Source organism: Lissotriton helveticus, chromosome 2_2 (genome assembly GCF_964261635.1).
Source record: "Lissotriton helveticus chromosome 2_2, aLisHel1.1, whole genome shotgun sequence".
NCBI classification, from domain to species: Eukaryota; Metazoa; Chordata; class Amphibia; order Caudata; family Salamandridae; genus Lissotriton; species Lissotriton helveticus.
The window spans coordinates 302,878,404-302,890,702 of record NC_136060.1 but is presented as its reverse complement, the minus strand read 5'-3'; positions in this window follow the sequence as shown (position 1 = coordinate 302,890,702).

Here is a 12,299-nt window from a genome sequence, read left to right as displayed (position 1 = left end):
AATAACTTGGAATTCACAAGAGAGGCATCACCATATACTCCCATGGTTTAGCAATAATATCTACATATAGTTGGTTTTTCTTAGATGGAATGTACACCTTAACAGAGACACTCAAAAGTCAAACATTCCAGCACAGCTATCTATTCCTCAAACACACACATATACTGGTTGGATTTGCCACGAGGTTGAGTGATGGTTCAGTACATAAAATTTTATTAACAAGAGATTTCACACAAAGGAAATGCACTGTCAATAATTAAATACGTAAAAACCTAACCAGTGACTCGCAACTCGTGAGCTGTAAAGCCACAACAAGGCACTGACTGTTTTACAGGCCATTCACGCACCTTTCACACCCGATACACACAAGACCATTCACACCAGCGGGGAGCAAAAGCAACACATTACAACATTCACAAAAAGAGACTAGGTACACCCTGCTTCAGAAAGAGAAAAAAGACAAATATTACTGCACAGCCATCTAATCCTCAAGCACACACACATACTGGTTGGATTTGGCATGAGGGTGAGTGATGATTCAGTATATACAATTGTATTAGCAAGTCATTTCACAAAAATTAAATGCACTGTTAATAATTGAAAGGACGAGAAACTGAACCATTAACTCACAGCTCATGAGCTGTAAAGCCATGTCAAGGCACCGACCTCTTTACAGGCCATTCATACACCTTTCATACATGTGACACATACAAAACATTCACACCGCCAGCCTCGGGCCCATCACAATACAACACTCACACCAGCAAACAGCGCCATTCAAGGGTCTATCATTTTCACATGCCCACATTCCAGACACAGCAACTACACAAAGTGATGGACTGCGTGGAGTGGCGCTCAGCTAGCAGTGTGTGTAGTGACCAACAGTAAGTAACTACTCAGACACCGCCAGCCGAGCGCCAGCCCACCCACACCACCATCCATGCACCAGGCCATGCACATCGTCAGCCTAGCCCCACTCCACGCACACCGCAAGCCACGCACCACTCCACGCACACCGCCAGCCAAGCACCACTCCACGCACACTGCCAGCCAAGCGCCACTCCACGCACTCCTCCAGCCAAGCGCCACTCCACGCACACCGCCAGCCAAGCGCCACTCCACGCACCCCGCCAGCCAAGCGCCACTCCACGCACACCGCCAGCCAAGCCCCAATCTATACACACCGCAGCCAATCGCCACGCACACCGCCATCACATTTTGAATTTGTTTTACAAAACAAACACAAAGAAATTGCAAATAGATACAAATCTAGTAACACAAAATCTAAAACTAAAAACATTGCACTAATGCCAACCTTAAAACAGAATACAAATTTTAAACAATACATACCAGGCAGTTCATTTCACCACTCATGGATACTCCCAATAATTATTTTATGTGTGGTAAGCGTTATAACAAGCAGGCACACACTGCCCAGGGTTAGAAGGACACCCAGGGCAGAACAGACGAGTCTCCTTCCACAAACCTCTTTGCCAACAGACTCTACATCTCCTAGTGGGAAAGTCTTTTGTAGATGTGGGAGGAATGTTATCAGGAAAGTGGCGATCTTTCAATCGAGCCACATCCTCCACCACTCCAAATCTAGGAACACTTACTTGTTCCACAACAACAAGATTAGATATCACAGAGTGCTGAAACTTCAGAAATGTCAACTTGGATGCAGGAGAACACTACTTGAACACAATAAAAGCATTGAAAGTTGCTAGGATGAAAAAATGGATGGCCAACTTCTTATACCAAACATAAGCCTTCCGAATAGCAGTGTAAGGTTTCAACCTCTGATCTACTCAGTCAACACCACCCATGTGCTTATTGTGGTCCAGAATGCACACAGGTTTATGCACATCAGCAACCTGAACCCAAACATGCACAGGTGAAGTACTCTCATCATGGATGGTAGTCAGCATGTACACATCCCTCCTGACCACAAATTTCACAGCTAGTAGTTCTTCACTATGCAACGAACTGCACTAACCCCTCTGAAGTTTTTTGCAAACAAGCTCTTTCGGAAAACCTTTGCGGTTAGAGCGGCTTTTGCCACATGCAAAAGTGTCCACTTTAAACAGTTCCTTAAACAATTGCACAGCATTATAGAAGTTATCAAGGTACAAATGGTTGCCTCTGTTGAACAGTCTTCTAGCAAGATCCCACACAATTTTCTCTGAAACTCCAAAAGTGGACGGGAAACCAGGGGGGTCAATAGTGGAATCTCTACCAGTGTACACACGAAAATTAAAAACATATCCTGTCTTACTCTCAGACAACATATACAGTTTAATTCCATAGCGCGCCTTTTTGCTAGGGATGTACTGCCTAAAAACCAAACGACCCTTGAACAAAACCAAAGACTCATCAATATGTATTTATTTCCCTGGAATGTAAATCTCTGAAAATCGATCAACAAAGTGATCAAGAACAGGCCGAATCTTAAAAAGACGGTCACAGTTAAGTTAGTTAGTTAAGTTAAACAGTTTTCTATAGCGAAAAGCTGCCCCAGCAAAGGGGCGTTCCGGCGCTGCAAGAGATCGCAATACACACACAGCAGGTCAAGTCGTAGCGAACGTCACCGGACCAATAGACTACACTGAAGGGAAGAGGAAGGTTTTAATAGCTTTCCTAAAAGCAAGCAAGCAGTCCAAACCCCGAGTTTGTACAGGCAGCGAGTTCCATAGCCTGGTGGCCAGATAGCGGAACGAACGCCCACCTACACGGCATAGCTTCACCCGAGGGACAACAACCAGGTGTTGCCCCAACGAGCTAAGCTGCCGGGGAGACATAAGGAATCAGAAGATCGCTCAGTATCTCAGGACTGGCAGTTTTCAGGATCTTGACGGATAGACATAGCACCTCTTGCCAAGGATTATAGTCGGAACGTTCCCTGCTGCTGGACAAAGCGGGCTATTTGCTGCCGTTCTGCTGGTGTTCCCGTGGGGGCTACAAGGTGACGAGGGGTGCCGATAACAGCTGGCAGTCCCGTCCAGGTCTCCCCCGCTGCCGTTGCACTTCCATCTGCGTGCGCGGCCGCCGAGGGGGGAGACCACAAGCCCCACCACTCCCTGCGGCTGATTTCATCTGACCCCGCCCACCTAAGGATTTCAGCCGGCGCTTTAAATCTGGGAGAGAGGTCCCGCGTCGCGGGACGCGCGCGGGCAGTCGCCGGACTCCTGACAACTTGATTGCCAATAGTGGCTTAAGTGCTTCCCCCATTCTAGAACTCCCAATTCCACAGCTTCCCCTTTGTAATCTGTCACAGACTACTCTTAGCAGCCAGTCCACAGCTTCAGAATCATTGCTGTTGTCGCCTCAAATGTTTCCCACCGTACCTAGTGTAGTAAAGGTATATAATACTAGGCAACAGTGTGGGAAGGACCCAGGGGCAATACCTAAAAAGACCCACCAATTACCTAATAATGTAGGTGGGAGGAGAAACAAAGGTCGTAAGGGCAGGAAAGTAAACCCACCCATTGCAGAGCAAGTTGTCACTAATTCACCTCTTGGTTTAACAGGCTCCATCCCTCCTAGCAGGACAGTAGAGGCTTTAGATGGGTCACCAAGCCAAGAAATGACACAGAGGGTGTTGGAGGCGGAGCCTAATACTATCTATGACACTATTAGGCTCCTGTTAGCCCCACTTGAAGAGAGGTTGAGCAAGATTGAGGTCCACCTTAAAAGGATCGAACGTGATATTAAGGGCCTTGTTGAACCCACTCTCAGAGTTATCTCACCCTCAGTAACTAAATTGTCAAAATTACCTAAAACGCGTAAGCAAAAGGTTACCACTCCAGAAACCAACAAGGAGTTAGTAGGTACAGCCCAGACAGCTATATCCGTTCCTATACCTGTTCCTGTAGCCATCCCTACTGTCAAAGAAACAACTCGCCCCAATGTGAATAACTCATGTCAACCCAAGAACATCTCAGACCAAAATATGCCTGGTGGGGGGGCATTGAATAACCAACCCATTGCGAGTAAAAAGATCTTAAACCTACTCCCGGAGGTTTGGCCATTTGTGGTGGTGTTAGCGGGGGTTCCAGAACTGGGCAGAAACGAAAGGGAAGGCCCTACAAAACTATGGAATAGGGTCGTACACTGGCTAAATGTGAATAGACCCTTGCCATTGCACCTGGTGGGTAAAATACTTATGATTCGTAGGACCCCATGGGTGGGACACTTGGCTAAAAACATAAGGGGAGACTGTATTTTGATAAATTTTGATAACCCTAGAATTGTCGATTTTATCTGCAACTGGAGATACCCTAGCTCAGGCACGACTGTCCATTTCCTCCCACTAACCTACTTTTATCCCCCCGGCCATTTTTCTTCTCAACCTGAAGGATGGACTATGGTTCCTGGGCACAGGAGGGGCGTAGCACAAGGATAATGGTTTATGCCCCCCGTAAACATTGATAGTTTCTTCCACTACAATCGTTATGATTGTCTGGATGCAGTCGATTGACCAGATGTCACCGCAAGTGAAATAAGTACTCCTTCTTCCGCCCAGGGTGACCACCTTTTAGAGCTACCTGCATTGCAACTGTCAGTGGGTATAAAATCCACTGGCATAGCCTTGGACTCTGCAGGTATTATAAACACCAACGCCAACCCGACCCTTGGTGAGACTGCAAGTGTCTTGGCCCATGGTAGGGATAATGCTAGCAATCTTAAAATTGTTTCGTGGAATGTGGCAGGTCTGCGAAACAAGCTTTTGTTACCAGATTGGATTGACTTTATTAATGGGTTTGACATTTGCATGTTTCAGGAGACATGGAGTCTGGAACTGCTGCATATGCAGGGTTTTTCTTGCTTCTGTGTACCCGCTACCTCGGTTGGACGTGGTCGTCCTTCTGGTGGACTCATAATGTGGGTAAGGGTTGATCTTAATCTTAAGATTACACATCACAATCCTTCCTGTCCGGACAGTATGAGACTTTCCATTGAAGGTATAAATGGTGCCCCTGCTTGGGAATTCTTCAATGTATATGCAAGGGGTACCCAGGGGGGGCCAAATCGCCCACAATTGACACTTTATCTGACTTGCTAAGGCTGTGTGCTCCTGATTCCTTAGTTCTGGTTGCTGGGGATTTTAACTGCTCATTCGAACCCTTAGCAGTAGATGACATTTTAGGAATACATGAGGATGATGCACAATGGGGCGTTCCGTCCCTAACCCTCAAGCCCGTGCGGAGATGGTCTCCTGTAGTCATTCAATTAAACGGTTTAATGATTGAAACAGGTTTAAGAGCTGCCAATGGCCGTACTACCTCCGATGCTCAGGGTGCTAATACCTACAATAGAGTGTTGTGTGAGAGTAGGATTGACTACATAATGATAGATAGGAGGACTTGGAAGTCTGTAGTGGATATGGTCATTATACCATCGGTGGAGAGTGACCATAACCCTTTGTCCCTTACATTGTTAGATCAATGGCACAGAAGGGAGTGCATACCTTCAAAAAGTGGGGGTCTATTAACCAAGCAACTTATTCCATCTAATTGTAATAGATTTCTCAAGTGGCCAAAGTTCTGCCTGGATGAGTCTAGACTGCGCGAGCTGGATGGAATCCTTGCTGAGCAGTCAGCAAGGCTATCCGTAGCTTGTGATCAGGTGATTGGGTCAGCAGAGGTAGAAAACATCTATACTGCCACTATGGATCTGATTGGCAAGTTGTTTACGGTTCCAGTAAAGAAGAGCCTGGCAACCACCAAGCCACTGCAGGACTGGTTTGATAGTAATTGTAGAAGGAGGAAAACTGATTTAATCTCTGCCATTAAATCCGCAATTCCAGTATCTGTACGTTCAGCTAGATTGTCTTACAGGAAGGCAATTACAGCCGCAAAAAGGGCTTGGGAAGAGTCCCACTGGGAAAATCTAAGAGATGCAAGCCGAAACAAGGACGGTAATCGGTTTTGGTCACTAGTCAGAATAACATCTGGGTGCAGCTCGAACCAAATTTCAAATCATATCACGGACAGTGATTGGTTTGAACACTTTTCCAAACTCTATGGTGGGAAAGACCTGCCCGGAGTCCCTGGGCATTTGAGCGATGCTCTGGTTGATGGCTCCGGGCAGCTCGCCCAAACTAGAGTTAATAAAAAAGAGGATCTTGCTGCAATAGCTAAAATAGTACCCGCCAAAGCTCCTGGACAGGACGGTGTGCCCGGAGATCTCTTTAAAGCTAACCCTGATGGTTGGGCAACGTATTTTTCCACCCTGATAAATGCACTGATGGCAGACTCACCGGTCCCTAATTCTTGGAAGGCGGCTGAGGTTATTCCCATCTATAAGAAGGGCCCAAGGGAAAACCCTGCCAACTACCGTCCAATTAGCCTAATAGACGCTGGACAGAAACTGGTTGGCAGGGTTCTCCTCGAAAGTATCCTTTCGTGGGTAGAGGAAAACAAGATAATTTCCCCTTACCAGGCTGGCTTCAGGGCATGCACAGGTACAATGGACCAAGCGTTTAGGTTGCTACTCCTTCATTGGAAGGTGGTTACCATTGGCAAAGGCGGTCTTTATTTGGCATTTATTGACTTGAAGACCACCTTTGACCTGGTCCCCCGAGACCGTCTGTGGACTACATTAGGGGAGTTGGGGATCCCGAATCCAATCCTAAACCTTTTGGCACGCATGCGAGGGGTCAGACAGGGGTGTGTTAGCCCCAAAATTTTTTTCTTTGTTTGGGAATGGTGTGGTTTCTTTTCTGCTTGGAATAGATGCAGACGCCCCGGTTTTGGCGGGCGATAAAGTGCCCACCTTACTTTTCGCAGACGACACGTTGTTGGTTTCAAAAACCCCCGTGGGCCTGCAAAAGTTGTTGAATCGCTTCAGTCTGTTTTGTGAACTTAGGGGCCTTGTGATAAACACCTCGAAAACTAAGCTTCTCTATTTCAATCCCAGTAAGTCCTCCAGGTCCACCCTCTTTCTTGATGGAGAACCGTTGGAGCGTGTAAAAGAATTTGACTACCTGGGAATTAGAATCTCTCAAAACCTGAAGTGGCAGCCCCATATTGATAAAATGCTTCTGAACCATAAAAGGGTGGCTGGCGTTTTGGGGCGGAAACATCGTATGTCCACCTCTAAGCCCGTTACCCCTGCCCTGGATATATATGTTGCAAAGGCTGTGGGCAGCGCCCTCTATGGTGCAGAGCTGTGGGGCTTCGAATGCATTAGCAGCCTCACCACTTCTGAGAATAAGTTCCTTAGAGAGCTGGTATCTCTTCCAATGGGCATCTCTTCCAATGGGCACCTCCTACAAATCTCCTGAGGCGGAAAGCCGGGAGAGCAGCCTAATTGTTTTAAAAATTTGTGATTACTTGTGTGTTGTGTTTTTAAACTTACCTGCACTAAACCCAGGACTTTAGACCTGATTCTTGAACTCCCGGACAGCCGATATTGACGCTGTCACGGGAATCCTTTCCTCGCTGCCGCCATCTACAGCGAGCGAGCTAGCCCCGCCCACTTTACCGGCCACGCCCCCTTCCTCCACGCTAAAAGGGCGCGCTGAATGCTAGCGCAGCCACTCCTACAAATCTCCTGAGGCGGAAAGCCGGGAGAGCAGCCTAATTGTTTTAAAAATTTGTGATTACTTGTGTGTTGTGTTTTTAAACTTACCTGCACTAAACCCAGGACTTTAGACCTGATTCTTGAACTCCCGGACAGCCGATATTGACGCTGTCACGGGAATCCTTTCCTCGCTGCCGCCATCTACAGCGAGCGAGCTAGCCCCGCCCACTTTGCCGGCCACGCCCCCTTCCTCCACGCTAAAAGGGCGCGCTGAATGCTAGCGCAGCCACTCCTACAAATCTCCTGAGGCGGAAAGCCGGGAGAGCAGCCTAATTGTTTTAAAAATTTGTGATTACTTGTGTGTTGTGTTTTTAAACTTACCTGCACTAAACCCAGGACTTTAGACCTGATTCTTGAACTCCCGGACAGCCGATATTGACGCTGTCACGGGAATCCTTTCCTCGCTGCCGCCATCTACAGCGAGCGAGCTAGCCCCGCCCACTTTGCCGGCCACGCCCCCTTCCTTCACACTAAAAGGGCGCGCTGAATGCTAGCGCAGCCACTCCTACAAATCTCCTGAGGCGGAAAGCCGGGAGAGCAGCCTAATTGTTTTAAAAATTTGTGATTACTTGTGTGTTGTGTTTTTAAACTTACCTGCACTAAACCCAGGACTTTAGACCTGATTCTTGAACTCCCAGACAGCCGATATTGACGCTGTCACGGGAATCCTTTCCTCGCTGCCGCCATCTACAGCGAGCGAGCTAGCCCCGCCCACTTTGCCGGCCACGCCCCCTTCCTCCACGCTAAAAGGGCGCGCTAAATGCTAGCGCAGCCACTCCTACAAATCTCCTGAGGCGGAAAGCCGGGAGAGCAGCCTAATTGTTTTAAAAATTTTTGATTACTTGTGTGTTGTGTTTTTAAACTTACCTGCACTAAACCCAGGACTTTAGACCTGATTCTTGAACTCCCGGACAGCCGATATTGACGCTGTCACGGGAATCCTTTCCTCGCTGCCGCCATCTACAGCGAGCGAGCTAGCCCCGCCCACTTTGCCGGCCACGCCCCCTTCCTCCACGCTAAAAGGGCGCGCTGAATGCTAGAGCAGCCACTCCTACAAATCTCCTGAGGCGGAAAGCCGGGAGAGCAGCCTAATTGTTTTAAAAATTTGTGATTACTTGTGTGTTGTGTTTTTAAACTTACCTGCACTAAACCCAGGACTTTAGACCTGATTCTTGAACTCCCGGACAGCCGATATTGACGCTGTCACGGGAATCCTTTCCTCGCTGCCGCCATCTACAGCGAGCGAGCTAGCCCCACCCACTTTGCCGGCCACACCCCCTTCTCTCCCTCTCACTCCTTCTGACGCCCCCATAAAATGATGTGTATAGGCCGTAAGCGCAGCGGACGGGTGCAGCAGGCGCGACGATGGCGCGCCGAAGGCGCGCCTAAGGCAAGCCCGTCTGCGCCCGTCCGCGACCGACCGGGGCCAGGGGCATGCCACCTGCCCAAACTATCACATACACTTCCCTCCAACTCCGTTCTCTACATGGCCCATGGCCTCTGCCCGCCTCTACTTGTTCCATTATATCCTTACACGACCTGACCCCCGTCTCCCCCCCCTCCCTTCTGCTCCCTCTGTCCTTCTGCAGTTCTCCAAAAGGGAAACCAGCCCAGGCACTCCTAGGACTCTCTCGGTCTATTACCTCAACACCCGGTCAGCAGTGGCCCATTCTCACGAACTGTCGGTGCTGTTGGATCTCCACGCACCTGATCTTCTTTTTCTAACTGAGACTTGGTTCACTGACGACTCACTCCCTACTCTCCTGGCCACTCTCCCTGCTCCATATTACGCCCTACGAGCAGACCGTTCCACCGGTAGGACCGGGGGCGGTGTGGCGGTCATTATTCGGACCGACCTCCCCTTCCAACTTTTATCCCTGCCAGATATCGCCACTACAGAGTACCTTGTCATCCGTACCACATCGATCACTCCCCCTCTTACCTGCTTTCTTACCTATCGGCCTCCCCAATCTCCTTTATCTTTTCTTTCCGATTTTCAAGAGGTACTCGCTACTCTTACGGTTAACAACTCCTCTATCCTATTATTGGGAGATTTTAACTTCTGGCCCTCAGATCCTGCGGAATGTTCATCCTCTAAACACTTCTCAGATACGCTTCAATCTTTTAATTTCATGTCACATGTTCATTCTTCTACTCACATCAAAGGACACATCCTAGATCAGATCTGGTCTTTGAACTGCTCGGTAGGCTCCCTTTCCATCCTACCCTGCACCTGGTCCGACCACCATTTGATTTCATTTACCCTTCCCGTTAATTCCCCTGTTAAACCTCCGCTCCCAAAGAATGTTTGGGTCCGCTCATGGAGCCGAGTGGATCCGGAGAAGTTATCCGCACTGCTATCCTCCTCCTATCCTATCTTACAAGGCCTATCCACTATCTCCCAGGCCTCGGCTATTAAACATTGGCTCCTCTCAGGTTGCGATTCCATCGCCCCGCTGAAGCGGATAACATCAAAGCGTGAGAAGGACGCCAACTTGTGGTTTACCAATGACCTTAAAACCACCAAACTGGCGGTGCGTCGAGCAGAGCGTGCGTGGAGGAGGAAATATTGCCCCTTACTCAAACTTGAGTTTACCACTCTTTTGGCCCAATACAAAAAGGCCATTTTGGAGGCAAAAACGACCTATTTCTCCTCTAAAATTCTCACAGCCGAGAATCAACCGAGGGAAATTTTCTCAATAGTTCATAGCTTGGCTTTTTCGGATAAAACATCTCTCAAGCCTTCTCCCTCCCAGGACCTCTGTCACTCCCTTAACAATTTTTTTATCGAGAAAATTACAGCCATTAAAGCCAACATTCCTTTACCTTCCCCGAATTTTGTTGATCCTCAGTGTCCACCATCGCAGGGTCTACTCGATGCCCTTCCCCTTCTCACTAAAGAATCCTTGACTTCGACCATTCCTCTGGTCAAATCTGGGTCCCCATTGGATGTTTGCCCTGCGCACGTCCTTCGTCATATTTACACAACCTGTCCTGATCCCCCCCTTCAATTCCTTAATAGCTCCCTCTCCCAGGGAGTCGTACCCAACTCCTTGAAGACAGCTGTCATTGTCCCCATCTTAAAGAAACCTGGCACAGACCCCTCGGTCCCTGCCAATTATCGCCCCATCTCTCTTTTACCATTCCTGGCTAAGGTGCTTGAACGCCATGTCACCAAGGCTTTAAGCACCTTCATTGAGAAATATGGGGCTTTGGCTTCTCGCCAGGCCGGTTTCCGCCCCGCACACTCTACGGAGTCCGTAGTTCTTTCGGTCCTTGACAACCTCAGGGAGGGAATGGATTCCAATCAGCCCCAGGCTTTGGTGCTCCTCGATCTTTCAGCCGCCTTTGACACGGTTGACCATACCATCTTACTTTCCCGTGTCAGGGCGGCGGGGATCGGGGGCACCGCCCTGTTATGGCTATCCTCCTTCCTGAGGGACCGCACCCAGGCTGTGCGTCTGGGTGATTTTTCTGCGGACTTCCGGAAAGTTCAGTGCGGGGTTCCCCAAGGCTCGTCCCTCTCACCTCTTTTGTTTAACCTCTACATCGCCCCCCTTATTTTTTCGTTACAGCAGATGGAGGTCAACGTGTACAATTATGCGGACGACCTCCAACTTGTCTTCAATCTGTCTTCTTTATCTGTCTCTATTTCTAATTTTCAGTCTATTATGATTTTTATCCGGGACTGGATGAGCCACAACCACCTGAAGCTCAACCCGGATAAAACGAGCTGATGTTGACAGGTGGTTGCTCCAGTCCCTGGTCCTCTCTTTTCTGGCCCCCTTCCCTAGGTTCTTCCCCGGCTCCGGCTACCACGGTTAAAACTCTAGGTATTAAACTCAATTCCCAGCTCACTCTTCACTCCCAGGTTAGTTCTGTGGTTTCCTCTTCTTTTCTTTCCCTACGCACCATCCGCAAGGTCTCACGTTTCTTCTCTTTTGATGCCCTGAAATTGATCATCTTAGCGATGGTCATTTCCCGCCTGGATTACGGCAATGCCCTGTATGCGAGCATTCCTGCATACAGCCTAAAGCGCTTACAGCTGATTCAGAACCAGGCGGCACGGCTGGTGTTCAATCTCTCAAAATCTCACCTCGTCACACCCCTTCTTAAATCTCTGCACTGGCTCCCTATTCGTGAACGCGTCCAGTTCAAGCTAGCGTCCATCACCTCTCAAGCCCGTCTAGGAGCGGCTCCGGCTTTCATTACATCAGAGATCATTCCCTACGTTCCCACCAGGGATTTACGATCATCCACTCAATCTCTGTTATCAGTCCCCCGCTTTCGGAGGAAGAAATGGGGAGGATCGAAATTCGCGACCCTTGCCCCAGCTATCTGGAATTCCCTGCCCCTAGAGATTAGATCTCTGTCCCACCACCCCCAATTCCGTAAGAAACTTAAAACCCATTTATTTGCTCAATCTTTTAAATAGGTCGGCTTATCCTGCTTCTCTTCCTTCTCAATTTCCCCTGCCTTCCCCTTTAGGGATTTGTTTGTTGTAGCGCCATGAAACCGCTGGTGTAAGTGCGCTTTTATAAATAATTTAAACTCAAACTCTTTAAACTCAACCCCATCAAACCATTACTGAGCGATCTGGGTCACCGCTCTATCCGGGACCTAGCCAGGCTACGACCTCTTTTATTTTGGGCTAGGTTATGGCGGACCCCCGAGCTCTCTAAGTACCTTGATGGTTTGATGGAGGTTATGAATCT